Below are 18,848 nucleotides of genomic sequence, written 5' to 3' on the forward strand. Positions count from 1 at the left end.
TCAAAAACTAAAACTTGACTTGCTGTACTCCTTACTTGTCGACTGCAACAACTTAGATGCTTATATTACGTACAGAGTGGTGCGCCCGCAAGGCTCATCACGCCACTTTAACTGCCAGAAGATAAATGTAAACGTTTCCGAGAGAAATGCGTCCATTGTGACGATTTGCAGTTACGTCATTTCGAAACCAAATATATTTAACGTAAGATTTTCTGTGGTTTTTTCTACACATTACCTCTTCTCGCTTCTTCTTGTGTAATGTGGCTGCCAGAGCTTGGTTCGTGCCAAATCTTAAGGTCCTAGGTCAACTAAAAGGCAGCAAAAGCGGTCAAAAATTGAGTTTTCAAAAAATAGAACTTGGCTTGCTGTACTCCTTACTTGTAGACTGCAACAACTTAGATGCTTATATTACGTACAGAGTGGTGCGCCCGCAGGGCTCATCACTCGATTTTAACTGCCAGAAGATAAATGTAAACGTTTCCGAGAGAAATGCGTCCATTGTGACGATTTGCAGTTACGTCATTTCGAAACCAAATATATTTAACGTAAGATTTTCTGCGGTTTCTTCTACACATTACCACTTCACGCTTTTTCTTGTGTAATGTGGCTGCCAGAGCTCGGTTCGTGCCAAATCTTAAGGTCCTAGGTCAACTAGAAGGCAGCAAATGCGGCCAAAAATCGAGTTTTCAAAAACTATAACTTGACTTGTTGTGCTCCTTACTTGTCGACTGCTACAACTTAGATGCTTATATTACGTACAGAGTGGTGCGCCCGCGGGGCTCATCACTCGATTTTAACTGCCAGAAGATAAATGTAAACGTTTCCGAGAGAAATGCGTCCATTGTGACGATTTGCAGTTACGTCATTTCGAAACCAAATATATTTAACGTAAGATTTTCTGCGGTTTCTTCTACACATTACCACTTCACGCTTTTTCTTGTGTAATGTGGCTGTCAGAGCTCGGTTCGTGCCAAATCTTAAGGTCCTAGGTCAACTAAAAGGCAGCAAAAGCGGTCAAAAATTGAGTTTTCAAAAACTAAAACTTGACTTGCTGTACTCCTTACTTGTCGACTGCAACAACTTAGATGCTTATATTACGTACAGAGTGGTGCGCCCGCAAGGCTCATCACGCCACTTTAACTGCCAGAAGATAAATGTAAACGTTTCCGAGAGAAATGCGTCCATTGTGACGATTTGCAGTTACGTCATTTCGAGACCAAATGTATTTAACGTAAGATTTCCTGCGGTTTCTTCTACACATTACCACTTCACGCTTTTTCTTGTGTAATGTGGCTGCCAGAGCTCGGTTCGTGCCAAATCTTAAGGTCCTAGGTCAACTAGAAGGCAGCAAATGCGGCCAAAAATCGAGTTTTCAAAAACTATAACTTGACTTGTTGTGCTCCTTACTTGTCGACTGCTACAACTTAGATGCTTATATTACGTACAGAGTGGTGCGCCCGCAGGGCTCATCACTCGATTTTAACTGCCAGAAGATAAATGTAAACGTTTCCGAGAGAAATGCGTCCATTGTGACGATTTGCAGTTACGTCATTTCGAAACCAAATATATTTAACGTAAGATTTTCTGCGGTTTCTTCTACACATTACTACTTCACGCTTTTTCTTGTGTAATGTGGCTGCCAGAGCTCGGTTCGTGCCAAATCTTAAGGTCCTAGGTCAACTAAAAGGCAGCAAAAGCGGTCAAAAATTGAGTTTTCAAAAAATAGAACTTGGCTTGCTGTACTCCTTACTTGTAGACTGCAACAACTTAGATGCTTATATTACGTACAGAGTGGTGCGCCCGCAGGGCTCATCACTCGATTTTAACTGCCAGAAGATAAATGTAAACGTTTCCGAGAGAAATGCGTCCATTGTGACGATTTGCAGTTACGTCATTTCGAAACCAAATATATTTAACGTAAGATTTTCTGCGGTTTCTTCTACACATTACCACTTCACGCTTTTTCTTGTGTAATGTGGCTGCCAGAGCTCGGTTCGTGCCAAATCTTAAGGTCCTAGGTCAACTAAAAGGCAGCAAAAGCGGTCAAAAATTGAGTTTTCAAAAAATAGAACTTGGCTTGCTGTACTCCTTACTTGTAGACTGCAACAACTTAGATGCTTATATTACGTACAGAGTGGTGCGCCCGCAGGGCTCATCACTCGATTTTAACTGCCAGAAGATAAATGTAAACGTTTCCGAGAGAAATGCGTCCATTGTGACGATTTGCAGTTACGTCATTTCGAAACCAAATATATTTAACGTAAGATTTTCTGCGGTTTCTTCTACACATTACCACTTCACGCTTTTTCTTGTGTAATGTGGCTGCCAGAGCTCGGTTCGTGCCAAATCTTAAGGTCCTAGGTCAACTAAAAGGCAGCAAAAGCGGTCAAAAATTGAGTTTTCAAAAAATAGAACTTGGCTTGCTGTACTCCTTACTTGTAGACTGCAACAACTTAGATGCTTATATTACGTACAGAGTGGTGCGCCCGCAGGGCTCATCACTCGATTTTAACTGCCAGAAGATAAATGTAAACGTTTCCGAGAGAAATGCGTCCATTGTGACGATTTGCAGTTACGTCATTTCGAAACCAAATATATTTAACGTAAGATTTTCTGCGGTTTCTTCTACACATTACCACTTCACGCTTTTTCTTGTGTAATGTGGCTGTCAGAGCTCGGTCCGTGCCAAATCTTAAGGTCCTAGGTCAACTAAAAGGCAGCAAAAGCGGTCAAAAATTGAGTTTTCAAAAACTAAAACTTGACTTGCTGTACTCCTTACTTGTCGACTGCAACAACTTAGATGCTTATATTACGTACAGAGTGGTGCGCCCGCAAGGCTCATCACGCCACTTTAACTGCCAGAAGATAAATGTAAACGTTTCCGAGAGAAATGCGTCCATTGTGACGATTTGCAGTTACGTCATTTCGAAAACAAATGTTTTTAACGTAAGATTTCCTGCGGTTTCTTCTACACATTACCACTTCACGCTTTTTCTTGTGTAATGTGGCTGTCAGAGCTCGGTTCGTGCCAAATCTCAAGGTCCAAGGTCAACTACAAGGCAGCAGAAGCGTTCAAAAATTGAGTTTTCAAAAACTAAAACTTGACTTGCTGTACTCGTTACTTGTCGACTGCAACAACTTAGATGCTTATATTACGTACAGAGTGGTGCGCCCGCAAGGCTCATCACGCCACTTTAACTGCCAGAAGATAAATGTAAACGTTTCCGAGAGAAATGCGTCCATTGTGACGATTTGCAGTTACGTCATTTCGAAACCAAATATATTTAACGTAAGATTTTCTGCGGTTTCTTCTACACATTACCACTTCACGCTTTTTCTTGTGTAATGTGGCTGTCAGAGCTCGGTCCGTGCCAAATCTTAAGGTCCTAGGTCAACTAAAAGGCAGCAAAAGCGGTCAAAAATTGAGTTTTCAAAAACTAAAACTTGACTTGCTGTACTCCTTACTTGTCGACTGCAACAACTTAGATGCTTATATTACGTACAGAGTGGTGCGCCCGCAAGGCTCATCACGCCACTTTAACTGCCAGAAGATAAATGTAAACGTTTCCGAGAGAAATGCGTCCATTGTGACGATTTGCAGTTACGTCATTTCGAAAACAAATGTATTTAACGTAAGATTTCCTGCGGTTTCTTCTACACATTACCACTTCACGCTTTTTCTTGTGTAATGTGGCTGCCAGAGCTCGGTTCGTGCCAAATCTTAAGGTCCTAGGTCAACTAAAAGGCAGCAAAAGCGGTCAAAAATTGAGTTTTCAAAAAATAGAACTTGGCTTGCTGTACTCCTTACTTGTAGACTGCAACACCTTAGATGCTTATATTACGTACAGAGTGGTGCGCCCGCAGGGCTCATCACTCGATTTTAACTGCCAGAAGATAAATGTAAACGTTTCCGAGAGAAATGCGTCCATTGTGACGATTTGCAGTTACGTCATTTCGAAACCAAATATATTTAACGTAAGATTTTCTGCGGTTTCTTCTACACATTACCACTTCACGCTTTTTCTTGTGTAATGTGGCTGTCAGAGCTCGGTCCGTGCCAAATCTTAAGGTCCTAGGTCAACTAAAAGGCAGCAAAAGCGGTCAAAAATTGAGTTTTCAAAAACTAAAACTTGACTTGCTGTACTCCTTACTTGTCGACTGCAACAACTTAGATGCTTATATTACGTACAGAGTGGTGCGCCCGCAAGGCTCATCACGCCACTTTAACTGCCAGAAGATAAATGTAAACGTTTCCGAGAGAAATGCGTCCATTGTGACGATTTGCAGTTACGTCATTTCGAAAACAAATGTATTTAACGTAAGATTTCCTGCGGTTTCTTCTACACATTACCACTTCACGCTTTTTCTTGTGTAATGTGGCTGTCAGAGCTCGGTTCGTGCCAAATCTCAAGGTCCAAGGTCAACTACAAGGCAGCAGAAGCGTTCAAAAATTGAGTTTTCAAAAACTAAAACTTGACTTGCTGTACTCGTTACTTGTCGACTGCAACAACTTAGATGCTTATATTACGTACAGAGTGGTGCGCCCGCAAGGCTCATCACGCCACTTTAACTGCCAGAAGATAAATGTAAACGTTTCCGAGAGAAATGCGTCCATTGTGACGATTTGCAGTTACGTCATTTCGAAACCAAATATATTTAACGTAAGATTTTCTGTGGTTTTTTCTACACATTACCTCTTCTCGCTTCTTCTTGTGTAGTGTGGCTGCCAGAGCTTGGTTCGTGCCAAATCTTAAGGTCCTAGGTCAACTAAAAGGCAGCAAAAGCGGTCAAAAATTGAGTTTTCAAAAAATAGAACTTGGCTTGCTGTACTCCTTACTTGTAGACTGCAACAACTTAGATGCTTATATTACGTACAGAGTGGTGCGCCCGCAGGGCTCATCACTCGATTTTAACTGCCAGAAGATAAATGTAAACGTTTCCGAGAGAAATGCGTCCATTGTGACGATTTGCAGTTACGTCATTTCGAAACCAAATATATTTAACGTAAGATTTTCTGCGGTTTCTTCTACACATTACCACTTCACGCTTTTTCTTGTGTAATGTGGCTGTCAGAGCTCGGTTCGTGCCAAATCTTAAGGTCCTAGGTCAACTAAAAGGCAGCAAAAGCGGTCAAAAATTGAGTTTTCAAAAACTAAAACTTGACTTGCTGTACTCCTTACTTGTCGACTGCAACAACTTAGATGCTTATATTACGTACAGAGTGGTGCGCCCGCAAGGCTCATCACGCCACTTTAACTGCCAGAAGATAAATGTAAACGTTTCCGAGAGAAATGCGTCCATTGTGACGATTTGCAGTTACGTCATTTCGAAAAGAAATGTATTTAACGTAAGATTTCCTGCGGTTTCTTCTACACATTACCACTTCACGCTTTTTCTTGTGTAATGTGGCTGCCAGAGCTCGGTTCGTGCCAAATCTTAAGGTCCTAGGTCAACTAAAAGGCAGCAAAAGCGGTCAAAAATTGAGTTTTCAAAAAATAGAACTTGACTTGTTGTGCTCCTTACTTGTAGACTGCAACAACTTAGATGCTTATATTACGTACAGAGTGGTGCGCCCGCAGGGCTCATCACTCGATTTTAACTGCCAGAAGATAAATGTAAACGTTTCCGAGAGAAATGCGTCCATTGTGACGATTTGCAGTTACGTCATTTCGAAACCAAATATATTTAACGTAAGATTTTCTGCGGTTTCTTCTACACATTACCACTTCACGCTTTTTCTTGTGTAATGTGGCTGTCAGAGCTCGGTTCGTGCCAAATCTTAAGGTCCAAGTCAACTAAAAGGCAGCAAAAGCGGTCAAAAATTGAGTTTTCAAAAACTAAAACTTGACTTGCTGTACTCCTTACTTGTCGACTGCAACAACTTAGATGCTTATATTACGTACAGAGTGGTGCGCCCGCAAGGCTCATCACGCCACTTTAACTGCCAGAAGATAAATGTAAACGTTTCCGAGAGAAATGCGTCCATTGTGACGATTTGCAGTTACGTCATTTCGAAAACAAATGTATTTAACGTAAGATTTCCTGCGGTTTCTTCTACACATTACCACTTCACGCTTTTTCTTGTGTAATGTGGCTGCCAGAGCTCGGTTCGTGCCAAATCTTAAGGTCCTAGGTCAACTAAAAGGCAGCAAAAGCGGTCAAAAATTGAGTTTTCAAAAACTAAAACTTGACTTGCTGTACTCCTTACTTGTCGACTGCAACAACTTAGATGCTTATATTACGTACAGAGTGGTGCGCCCGCAAGGCTCATCACGCCACTTTAACTGCCAGAAGATAAATGTAAACGTTTCCGAGAGAAATGCGTCCATTGTGACGATTTGCAGTTACGTCATTTCGAAAACAAATATATTTAACGTAAGATTTCCTGCGGTTTCTTCTACACATTACCACTTCACGCTTTTTCTTGTGTAATGTGGCTGCCAGAGCTCGGTTCGTGCCAAATCTTAAGGTCCTAGGTCAACTAAAAGGCAGCAAAAGCGGTCAAAAATTGAGTTTTCAAAAAATAGAACTTGGCTTGCTGTACTCCTTACTTGTAGACTGCAACAACTTAGATGCTTATATTACGTACAGAGTGGTGCGCCCGCAGGGCTCATCACTCGATTTTAACTGCCAGAAGATAAATGTAAACGTTTCCGAGAGAAATGCGTCCATTGTGACGATTTGCAGTTACGTCATTTCGAAACCAAATATATTTAACGTAAGATTTTCTGCGGTTTCTTCTACACATTACCACTTCACGCTTTTTCTTGTGTAATGTGGCTGTCAGAGCTCGGTCCGTGCCAAATCTTAAGGTCCTAGGTCAACTAAAAGGCAGCAAAAGCGGTCAAAAATTGAGTTTTCAAAAACTAAAACTTGACTTGCTGTACTCCTTACTTGTCGACTGCAACAACTTAGATGCTTATATTACGTACAGAGTGGTGCGCCCGCAAGGCTCATCACGCCACTTTAACTGCCAGAAGATAAATGTAAACGTTTCCGAGAGAAATGCGTCCATTGTGACGATTTGCAGTTACGTCATTTCGAAAACAAATGTATTTAACGTAAGATTTCCTGCGGTTTCTTCTACACATTACCACTTCACGCTTTTTCTTGTGTAATGTGGCTGTCAGAGCTCGGTTCGTGCCAAATCTCAAGGTCCAAGGTCAACTACAAGGCAGCAGAAGCGTTCAAAAATTGAGTTTTCAAAAACTAAAACTTGACTTGCTGTACTCGTTACTTGTCGACTGCAACAACTTAGATGCTTATATTACGTACAGAGTGGTGCGCCCGCAAGGCTCATCACGCCACTTTAACTGCCAGAAGATAAATGTAAACGTTTCCGAGAGAAATGCGTCCATTGTGACGATTTGCAGTTACGTCATTTCGAAACCAAATATATTTAACGTAAGATTTTCTGCGGTTTCTTCTACACATTACCACTTCACGCTTTTTCTTGTGTAATGTGGCTGCCAGAGCTCGGTTCGTGCCAAATCTTAAGGTCCTAGGTCAACTAGAAGGCAGCAAAAGCGGCGAAAAATCGAGTTTTCAAAAACTATAACTTGACTTGTTGTGCTCCTTACTTGTCGACTGCTACAACTTAGATGCTTATATTACGTACAGAGTGGTGCGCCCGCAAGGCTCATCACGCCACTTTAACTGCCAGAAGATAAATGTAAACGTTTCCGAGAGAAATGCGTCCATTGTGACGATTTGCAGTTACGTCATTTCGAAAACAAATGTATTAAACGTAAGATTTTCTGTGGTTTTTTCTACACATTACCTCTTTTCGCTTCTTCTTGTGTAATGTGGCTGCCAGAGCTTGGTTCGTGCCAAATCTTAAGGTCCTAGGTCAACTAAAAGGCAGCAAAATCGGTCAAAAATTGAGTTTTCAAAAAATAGAACTTGACTTGCTGTACTCCTTACTTGTAGACTGCAACAACTTAGATGCTTATATTACGTACAGAGTGGTGCGCCCGCAAGGCTCATCACTCGATTTTAACTGCCAGAAGATAAATGTAAACGTTTCCGAGAGAAATGCGTCCATTGTGACGATTTGCAGTTACGTCATTTCGAAAACAAATGTATTTAACGTAAGATTTTCTGCGGTTTCTTCTACACATTACCACTTTTCGCTTTTCCTTGTGTAATGTGGCTGCCAGAACTCGGTTCGTGCCAAACCTTAAGGTCCTAGGTCAACTACAAGGCAGCAAAAGCGGCCAAAAATTGAGTTTTCAAAAACTAAAACTTGACTTGCTGTGCTCCTTACTTGTCGACTGCAACAACTTAGATGCTTATATTACTTACAGAGTGGTGCGCCCGCAAGGCTCATCACGCCACTTTAACTGCCAGAAGATAAATGTAAACGTTTCCGAGAGAAATGCGTCCATTGTGACGATTTGCAGTTACGTCATTTCGAAACCAAATGTATTTAACGTAAGATTTTCTGCGGTTTCTTCTACACATTACCACTTTTCGCTTTTCCTTGTGTAATGTGGCTGCCAGAACTCGGTTCGTGCCAAACCTTAAGGTCCTAGGTCAACTAGAAGGCAGCAAAAGCGGCGAAAAATCGAGTTTTCAAAAACTAAAGCTTGACTTGCTGTGCTCCTTACTTGTCGACTGCAACAACTTAGATGCTTATATTACGTACAGAGTGGTGCGCCCGCATGGCTCATCACGCCAGTTTAACTGCCAGAAGATAAATGTAAACGTTTCCGAGAGAAATGCGTCCATTGTGACGATTTGTAGTTACGTCATTTCGAAAACAAATGTATTAAACGTAAGATTTTCAGCGGTTTTTTCTACACATTACCTCTTCTCGCTTCTTCTTGTGTAATGTGGCTGCCAGAACTCAGTTCGTGCCAAACCTTAAGGTCCTAGGTCAACTACAAGGCAGCAAAAGGGGCCAAAAATTGAGTTTTCGAAATTTAAAATTTGACCTGCTGTGCTCCTTACTTGTCAACTGCAACAACTTAGATGCTTATATTACGTACAGAGTGGTGCGCCCGCATGGCTCATCACGCCAGTTTAACTGCCAGAAGATAAATGTAAACGTTTCCGAGAGAAATGCGTCCATTGTGACGATTTGTAGTTACGTCATTTCGAAAACAAATGTATTAAACGTAAGATTTTCAGCGGTTTTTTCTACACATTACCTCTTCTCGCTTCTTCTTGTGTAATGTGGCTGCCAGAACTCAGTTCGTGCCAAACCTTAAGGTCCTAGGTCAACTACAAGGCAGCAAAAGGGGCCAAAAATTGAGTTTTCGAAATTTAAAATTTGACCTGCTGTGCTCCTTACTTGTCAACTGCAACAACTTAGATGCTTATATTACGTACAGAGTGGTGCGCCCGCATGGCTCATCACGCCAGTTTAACTGCCAGAAGATAAATGTAAACGTTTCCGAGAGAAATGCGTCCATTGTGACGATTTGCAGTTACGTCATTTCGAAAACAAATGTATTAAACGTAGGATTTTCTGCGGTTTTTTCTACACATTACCTCTTCTCGCTTCTTCTTGTGTAATGTGGCTGCCGGACCTCTGTTCGTGCCAAATCTTAAGGTCCTAGGTCAACTACAAGGCAGCAAAAGGGGCCAAAAATTGAGTTTTCGAAATTTAAAATTTGACCTGCTGTGCTCCTTACTTGTCAACTGCAACAACTTAGATGCTTATATTACGTACAGAGTGGTGCGCCCGCAAGGCTCATCACGCCACTTTAACTGCCAGTAGATAAATGTAAACGTTTCCGAGAGAGATGCGTCCATTGTGACGATTTGCAGTTACGTCATTTCGAAAAACAATGTATTAAACGTAAGATTTTCTGCGGTTTTTTCTACACATTACCACTTCTCGCTTTTTCTTGTGTAATGTGGCTGCCACAGATCGGTTCGTGCCAAATCTTAAGGTCCTAGGTCAACTACAAGGCAGAAAAAGCGGTCAAAAATTGAGTTTTCAAAAACTAAAACTTGACTTGCTGTACTCCTTGCTTGTCGACTGCAACAACTTAGATGCTTTTATTACGTACAGAGTGGTGCGCCCGCAAGGCTCATCACGCCACTTTAACCGCCAGAAGATAAATGTAAACGTTTCCGAGAGAAATGCGTCCATTGTGACGATTTGCAGTTACGTCATTTCGAAAACAAATGTATTAAACGTAAGATTTTCTGCGGTTTTTTCTACACATTACCTCTTCTCGCTTCTTCATTTGTAAGGTGGGTGCCAGAACTCGGTTCGTGCCAAACCTTAAGGTCATAGGTCAACTACAAGGTAGCAAAAGCGGCCAAAAATTGAGTTTTCAAAAACTAAAACTTGACTTGCTGTGCTCCTTACTTGTCGACTGCAACAACTTAGATGCTTATATTACGTACAGAGTGGTGCGCCCGCAAGGCTCATCACGCCACTTTAACTGCCAGAAGATAAATGTAAACGTTTCCGAGAGAAATGCGTCCATTGTGACGATTTGCAGTTACGTCATTTCGAAAACAAATGTATTAAACGTAAGATTTTCTGCGGTTTTTTCTACACATTACCACTTCTCACCTTTTCTTGTGTAATGTGGCTGCCAGAGCTCGGTTCGTGCCAAATCTTAAGGTCCTAGGTCAACTACAAGGCAGCAAAAGCGGTCAAAAATTGAGTTTTCAATAACTAAAACTTGACTTGCTGTACTCCTTGCTTGTCGACTGCAACAACTTAGATGCTTATATTACGTGCAGAGTGGTGCGCCCGCAAGGCTCATCACGCCACTTTAACCGCCAGATGATAAATGTAAACGTTTCCGAGAGAAATGCGTCCATTGTGACGATTTGCAGTTACGACATTTTGAAAACAAATGTATTAAACGTAAGATTTTCTGCGGTTTTTTTTACACATTACCTCTTCTCGCTTCTTCTTGTGTAATGTGGCTGCCAGAACTCGGTTCGTGCCAAACCTTAAGGTCCTAGGTCAACTACAAGGCAGCAATAGCGGCCAAAAATTGAGTTTTCAAAAACTAAAACTTGACTTGCTGTGCTTCTTACTTGTCGACTGCAACAACTTAGATGCTTATATTACGTACAGAGTGGTGCGCCCGCAAGGCTCATCACGCCACTTTAACTGCCAGAAGACAAATGTAAACGTTTTCGAGAGAAATGCGTCCATTGTGACGATTTGCAGTTACGTCATTTCGAAAACAAATGTACTAAACGCAAGATTTTCTGCGGTTTTTTCTACACATTACCTCTTCTCGCTTCTTCTTGTGTAATGTGGCTGCCGGACCTCTGTTCGTGCCAAATCTTAAGGTCCTAGGTCAACTACAAGGCAGCAAAAGGGGCCAAAAATTGAGTTTTCGAAATTTAAAATTTGACCTGCGGTGCTCCTTACTTGTCAACTGCAACAACTTAGATGCTTATATTACGTACAGAGTGGTGCGCCCGCATGGCTCATCACGCCAGTTTAACTGCCAGAAGATAAATGTAAACGTTTCCGAGAGAAATGCGTCCATTGAGACGATTTGTAGTTACGTCATTTCGAAAACAAATGTATTAAACGTAAGATTTTCAGCGGTTTTTTCTACACATTACCTCTTCTCGCTTCTTCTTGTGTAATGTGGCTGCCAGAACTCGGTTCGTGCCAAACCTTAAGGTCCTAGGTCAACTTAAAGGCAGCAAAAGCGGCCAAAAATCGAGTTTTCAAAAACTAAAACTTGACTTGCTGTGCTCCTTACTTGTCGACTGCAACAACTTAGATGCTTATATTACGTACAGAGTGGTGCGCCCGCAAGGCTCATCACGCCACTTTAACCGCCAGATGATAAATGTAAACGTTTCCGAGAGAAATGCGTCCATTGTGACGATTTGCAGTTACGACATTTTGAAAACAAATGTATTAAACGTAAGATTTTCTGCGGTTTTTTCTACACATTACCTCTTCTCGCTTCTTCTTGTGTAATGTGGCTGCCAGAACTCGGTTCGTGCCAAACCTTAAGGTCCTAGGTCAACTACAAGGCAGCAATAGCGGCCAAAAATTGAGTTTTCAAAAACTAAAACTTGACTTGCTGTGCTTCTTACTTGTCGACTGCAACAACTTAGATGCTTATATTACGTACAGAGTGGTGCGCCCGCAAGGCTCATCACGCCACTTTAACTGCCAGAAGACAAATGTAAACGTTTCCGAGAGAAATGCGTCCATTGTGACGATTTGCAGTTACGTCATTTCGAAAACAAATGTACTAAACGCAAGATTTTCTGCGGTTTTTTCTACACATTACCTCTTCTCGCTTCTTCTTGTGTAATGTGGCTGCCGGACCTCTGTTCGTGCCAAATCTTAAGGTCCTAGGTCAACTACAAGGCAGCAAAAGGGGCCAAAAATTGAGTTTTCGAAATTTAAAATTTGACCTGCGGTGCTCCTTACTTGTCAACTGCAACAACTTAGATGCTTATATTACGTACAGAGTGGTGCGCCCGCAAGGCTCATCACGCCACTTTAACTGCCAGTAGATAAATGTAAACGTTTCCGAGAGAGATGCGTCCATTGTGACGATTTGCAGTTACGTCATTTCGAAAAACAATGTATTAAACGTAAGATTTTCTGCGGTTTTTTCTACACATTACCACTTCACGCCTTTTCTTGTGTAATGTGGCTGCCAGAGCTCGGTTCGTGCCAAATCGTAAGGTCCTAGGTCAACTACAAGGCAGCAAAAGCGGTCAAAAATTGAGTTTTCAATAACTAAAACTTGACTTGCTGTACTCCTTGCTTGTCGACTGCAACAACTTAGATGCTTATATTACGTACAGAGTGGTGCGCCCGCAAGGCTCATCACGCCACTTTAACCGCCAGATGATAAATGTAAACGTTTCCGAGAGAAATGCGTCCATTGTGACGATTTGCAGTTACGACATTTTGAAAACAAATGTATTAAACGTAAGATTTTCTGCGGTTTTTTTTACACATTACCTCTTCTCGCTTCTTCTTGTGTAATGTGGCTGCCAGAACTCGGTTCGTGCCAAACCTTAAGGTCCTAGGTCAACTACAAGGCAGCAATAGCGGCCAAAAATTGAGTTTTCAAAAACTAAAACTTGACTTGCTGTGCTTCTTACTTGTCGACTGCAACAACTTAGATGCTTATATTACGTACAGAGTGGTGCGCCCGTAGATCTCATCACTCGATTTTCACTGCCAGAAGATAAATGTAAACGTTTCCCAGAGAAATGCGTCCATTGTGACGATTTGCAGTTACGTCATTTCGAAACCAAATGTATTTAACGTAAGATTTTCTGCGGTTTCTTCTACACATTACCATTTCACTATTTTTCTTGTGTAATGTGGCTGCCAGAGCTCGGTTCGTGCCAAATCTTAAGGTCCTAGGTCAACTACAAGGCAGCAAAAGCGGTCAAAAATTGAGTTTTCAAAACTATAACTTGACTTGCTGTACTCCTTACTTGTCGACTGCAACACCTTAGATGCTTATATTACGTATAGAGTGGTGCGCCCGCAAGGCTCATCACGCCACTTGAACTGCCAGAAGATAAATGTAAACGTTTCCGAGAGAAATGCGTCCATTGTGACGATTTGCAGTTACGTCATTTCGAAAACAAATGTATTAAACGTAAGATTTTCTTCGGTTTTTTCTACACATTACCTCTTTTCGCTTCTTCTTGTGTAATGTGGCTGCCAGAACTCGGTTCGTGCCAAATCTTAAGGTCCTAGGTCAAATAAAAGGCAGCAAAATCGGTCAAAAATTGAGTTTTCAAAAACTAAAACTTGACTTGCTGTACTCCTTACTTGTCGACTGCAACAACTTAGATGCTTATATTACGTACAGAGTGGTGCGCCCGCAGATCTCATAACTCGATTTTAACTGCCAGAAGATAAATGTAAACGTTTCCGAGAGAAATGCGTCCATTGTGACGATTTGCAGTTACGTCATTTCGAAACCAAATGTATTTAACGTAAGATTTTCTGCGGTTTCTTCTACACATTACCACTTCACGCTTTTTCTTGTGTAATGTGGCTGCCAGAGCTCGGTTCGTGCCAAATCATAAGGTCCTAGGTCAACTACAAGGCAGCAAAAGCGGTCAAAAATTGAGTTTTCAAAAACTAAAACTTGACTTGCTGTACTCCTTACTTGTCGACTGCAACAACTTAGATGCTTATATTACGTACAGAGTGGTGCGCCCGCAGATCTCATCACTCGATTTTAACTGCCAGAAGATAAATGTAAACGTTTCCGAGAGAAATGCGTCCATTGTGACGATTTGCAGTTACGTCATTTCGAAACCAAATGTATTTAACGTAAGATTTTCTGCGGTTTCTTCTACACATTACCACTTCACGCTTTTTCTTGTGTAATGCGGCTGCCAGAGCTCGGTTCGTGCCAAATCTTAAGGTCCTAGGTCAACTTAAAGGCAGCAAAATCGGTCAAAAATTGAGTTTTCAAAAACTAAAACTTGACTTGCTGTACTCCTTACCTGTCGACTGCAACAACTTAGATGCTTATATTACGTACAGAGTGGTGCGCCCGCAGATCTCATCACTCGATTTTAACTGCCAGAAGATAAATGTAAACGTTTCCGAGAGAAATGCGTCCATTGTGACGATTTGCAGTTACGTCATTTCGAAACCAAATGTATTTAACGTAAGATTTTCTGCGGTTTCTTCTACACATTGAAACGTCCCCTTTGAACAATTATACATAACTGTGCTTAAACTGACACACAATATTTTTGTTAGCGCAACGCAATCTGACTATCAAAGATCCCTGCAAAAGAATGGCCCTGACTAACATTAAACTATACCTTTCACAAATCACTTACCTCACAAAAATCTTCGCTGCTCAAACTACTGCAATACAGCGAGCGCCACTACTGCCAGCTAAATAGAAGATTCAAACTATGGAAGGCACTAACTACTGATAGGGATAGTTAGCAAATGAAAGATATTAATAGAGAACAAACAATGTATTTACCTTAATATCATCACAAGTCATAATATATATATCAGTTCATGACAATTTACAAATCTCCGCCATCTCTCTCCCCACATCCACCACTGCTGGCGGCTCACCTCCAACTGCGCAACGCTACGCGCTGTTCACAGCCAGCTGCCTAACACTACAATGGCGAGTATTACAACAATGCAAAGCAGCCACAGACTGCACACAGCACAGCCAGTGATTGTCATACAGAGGTGGCGTTACCAATAAAAAACCTAAACAGCCTACTTACATAGAGAAAACATAAACAGCCTACTTACATAGAGAAAACATAAACAGCCTACTTACATAGCCCCCATGCTCCCCACAAAAATTTTTACAAATGGTGTTGGGCACTGGCCAATACAGATTTGACAAAAATTTTTCACAATTACAGTAACAAAGATATAAAATGCACACACTTATTAATATTATGTTGGTCAAAAGATCAAAATTTCTCACAGTCCATAAAGACAGTCCACATTGTTCATCACAGTAAAAATGCAGAGTTTTTCTCAAAGTCCAAGCAGTAAAAGAAAATGCACAAAGAAGTAGTGGATTTCCATGCAGTCTGTGTTGACCTTCCAACGGAAAGACAGTGCTGACTCTCGACATGCAGACAGGTAATGGGCCACAACAGAGCAAACCCACAGCAGAGTCAGTCGTAGTTTGGAAGAATATTGGTAGGTAGGTCATCACAGAGCAGACCCACTGTAGTCCTGGTAGAGATTACGGTATTGGTGGGCCACCAAAGGTGCAGACCCACTGTAGTCCTTGTAGAGATAATGGTATTGGTGGGCCACCAGAGGTGCAGACCCACTGTAGTCCTTGTAGAGATGGCCAGCAGCCATCTGTTGCGAGTTTGCAGGTGCACATTCACCATCGAAGAGTCTTGCGGAGAATATAGCAAGTCCATAAACCACCACTTGTGCACTCACAAAGTTTTTGGAATTGTCCTTAGAACCAGCAATGTTGTTATTCAGTCCCTTGTTGAATTACCAACACACGTGCAAACACTATCAGTCCCTACTTCTCACATATTGTCCATATACTATGACCAACAGAAACGTGTGCAGTGAAATGTAACTAACAAGTTAATAATATCATGAACTGGTGACAATTACAATTTTATAACATAAGAATACAATAACAAAGGTACAAAATACATCATTAAAAACATAACAATATAGATAACATTTGTAGTACAGGCTTTACAAAAGAATAGAAATAGACATATACATCAGTGTTACAGGAATTATGACATGAGTACATACATAGAAGATCAGAATAACTTGCGAAACATCAACTTCACACATGAGCATTTAAACAGAATGAATAATGTCTAATATCTTTACAAAGTAAATAACATATTATTAATGCCAATTATATTTGAGGATAACAGTATTCCTCATCATAGTGAATGTAGCTTAATATTAAAAGAAGAAAAAAATTCTATGAAACTACACAGAGACAGGAAGAAAACAAATACACAAGGGTACACAAACACGTACTGGGATAACACAAAAGGAAAGGACAGGGTTCGTTTTCAGTGTAACATTTGGTACTGCAGTCCAACCTAAAACTTCATATAGCTTTCCTTTTATTTCATCCGTTGTTTCCACCAAAAAAATTCTATCTAAGCATGCTTTCTGTATTTAAATGTTCACACATTTCGTACCTCAACATTTATTTCCAAGAAAATCCTACCTAAACCTGTTTTCTCAATGCATTTCTTCCAATTCATCGCAACTCATTCTCTTAGAGGCTACCCCCTCTTAAGCTAACTTAAATCTACTGAGCTCAGATGCTAAACTAAGGGACGAGGCAATGCAGCATCACATAACAAATCAACACAAACAGCAATGCAAAAAAATGCAAATTGGCAAAGCTAGCAGCATAAATGAGCAAAAGTCAAATTCAATAACACTATGCCTGGCAAACAGCAGCAACTTATACCTAAACATGACATAGCGCAAGCAGAAAAAATATTACACTAAAATGGCCATGTCTAATACCTATGTCACATCTTAACATTAGAGTGATGCATCACAAAAACTTACGCTAGTAGATAAGTTACCAAATCGTAAAAAAATTATTTATGCAATTCCTGTGAAGGGAAATTTCTTTTTGTGCTCCCTCATTTGTTTTGAATGGATCATAAAATTATTTACTGGATCTGTAGGCATAAAATATTTATATTAGTACATATATTAAATTTTATTTTAACCATTGCTGCAGTGCAGCTAGAAACTTGATATTAAACAAAATGTGTAAATAAATACATAAAGCAAGCCATATGGCATTTTTCTTAACTAGCAAGACAATAGCTGTGAAATGTTTCTCATCGTTTCATTAGGCATTTCAGTAAATATCATAAATTACGAGCTCCACAGTATGCTTTCAACAAGGAGATGTCAGTAGCGCGTACAATGGCCTTCCCTTTCTTTTTTTTTTCTACCTGTGCCGCTGAAAAGGGCTCGCAATAATGGCTTTTTCTCCAGGCGTCTGACACAGCTGGGTGCCCGCGACGCATTACGTGCAGGTGGTCACTTAACTTTCTTACGGAAATATTTACCGCTAAAGTGACAGTCTGATATAAAAATATTTCACAGGTCAAGAATTTGCGTTACAAATCTCTAGAAACAACATGCTATTGATATAACAGTGTCCAAAAAAATTTTCGTCTGCATTGTAATACATTCACGCATATACACACACATTTCATAACTCTTAAAGTACGTTTCTTGGTTTCCAACATCCTTTTCATAAATCAGAGTCCCTAACCACTATTCATTATTCCTTACCTTATTATACATATACATATTCGTCGACACTTCTTCAATATTTCATCCTGAGAAACATGTAGCATAATCAAATTCCTCATATACGGTATCATCATCTTATTGATCATAAACATACCTCAACAGCATAATACACATCGTCGTCGTAATAATAACATCATAACACCTCAGTCAAATCTCAAAATCGTCGTAGCTTCCTCCAATAATTAAAAAAATTCTCTGCTCCTGTCAAAAGTGTCATCTGCCTCAAACGTACTTTAAAAATCATGATCTCATACCAAATACATCATTCAAAGCTCTCGTAGTATCACAATGGTTCCAAAACAATGTGAACAGTTCACAAAGTACAAACAACATACAATTTTGTAAGTGTGAAGTTATCCAACTGTGTAATTGCGTAAACATGTGTCACTGACATAGTAAAAAGAATGTTTGTTTCTCTGTCAAATAATCAGATTACTGTGTAATTCTGTGTTAGAGAAATATGGTACCGATGTGTAAAGTTGTATAAGCAAATACCATATTAGCTAGGGTTCCTTGTGGTTGCCACACACATGGTACACAAAGTAAGCGTGTACCCCCCTGAGGATTAATGTAATTATACCCTCAGGTGTTACAGATTACAGGAATAGAATGAAATATATCACGGAAAACTTTCTTTGTAATTCAAAAATCTTGAAAAATAAATGGCTTAAGTACAAAATCTCTCAAATGCGTGTCCTGTAGCGCTAAATGTGCGTCTTGTTGCAACATAATCTCTGTGGAAGTGTCGTAGTTATCGTCCTCCGAAAGCTAAGTGCTGCAGAAGTCAATGTACTTACCTCATAATACACAAAAGTGAAATGCTTTGCATATAAATGTCTTAGTTATTACGCTTATTGCCGTGATGAAGAAAGTACTGTACAGTAACGTAATGTTGTGCCACGAAAAAGGCTGTCTCATTGTTGCTATACCACAAAAGTTACTACTAAAACATGTTTTACTTTCCAGAAGAATTCAGAAAAACTGTGCAGATATAAAACAGAAACACTGCAAAAGCAACATTGTAAATTGTCACTCATTAGTAGCGTCGTGATAAAATCGTGTAGCTGTCACATAAACTAAC

The sequence above is a fragment of the Schistocerca piceifrons genome, unplaced genomic scaffold (assembly GCF_021461385.2).
Source record: "Schistocerca piceifrons isolate TAMUIC-IGC-003096 unplaced genomic scaffold, iqSchPice1.1 HiC_scaffold_1872, whole genome shotgun sequence".
NCBI lineage: Eukaryota > Metazoa > Arthropoda > Insecta > Orthoptera > Acrididae > Schistocerca > Schistocerca piceifrons.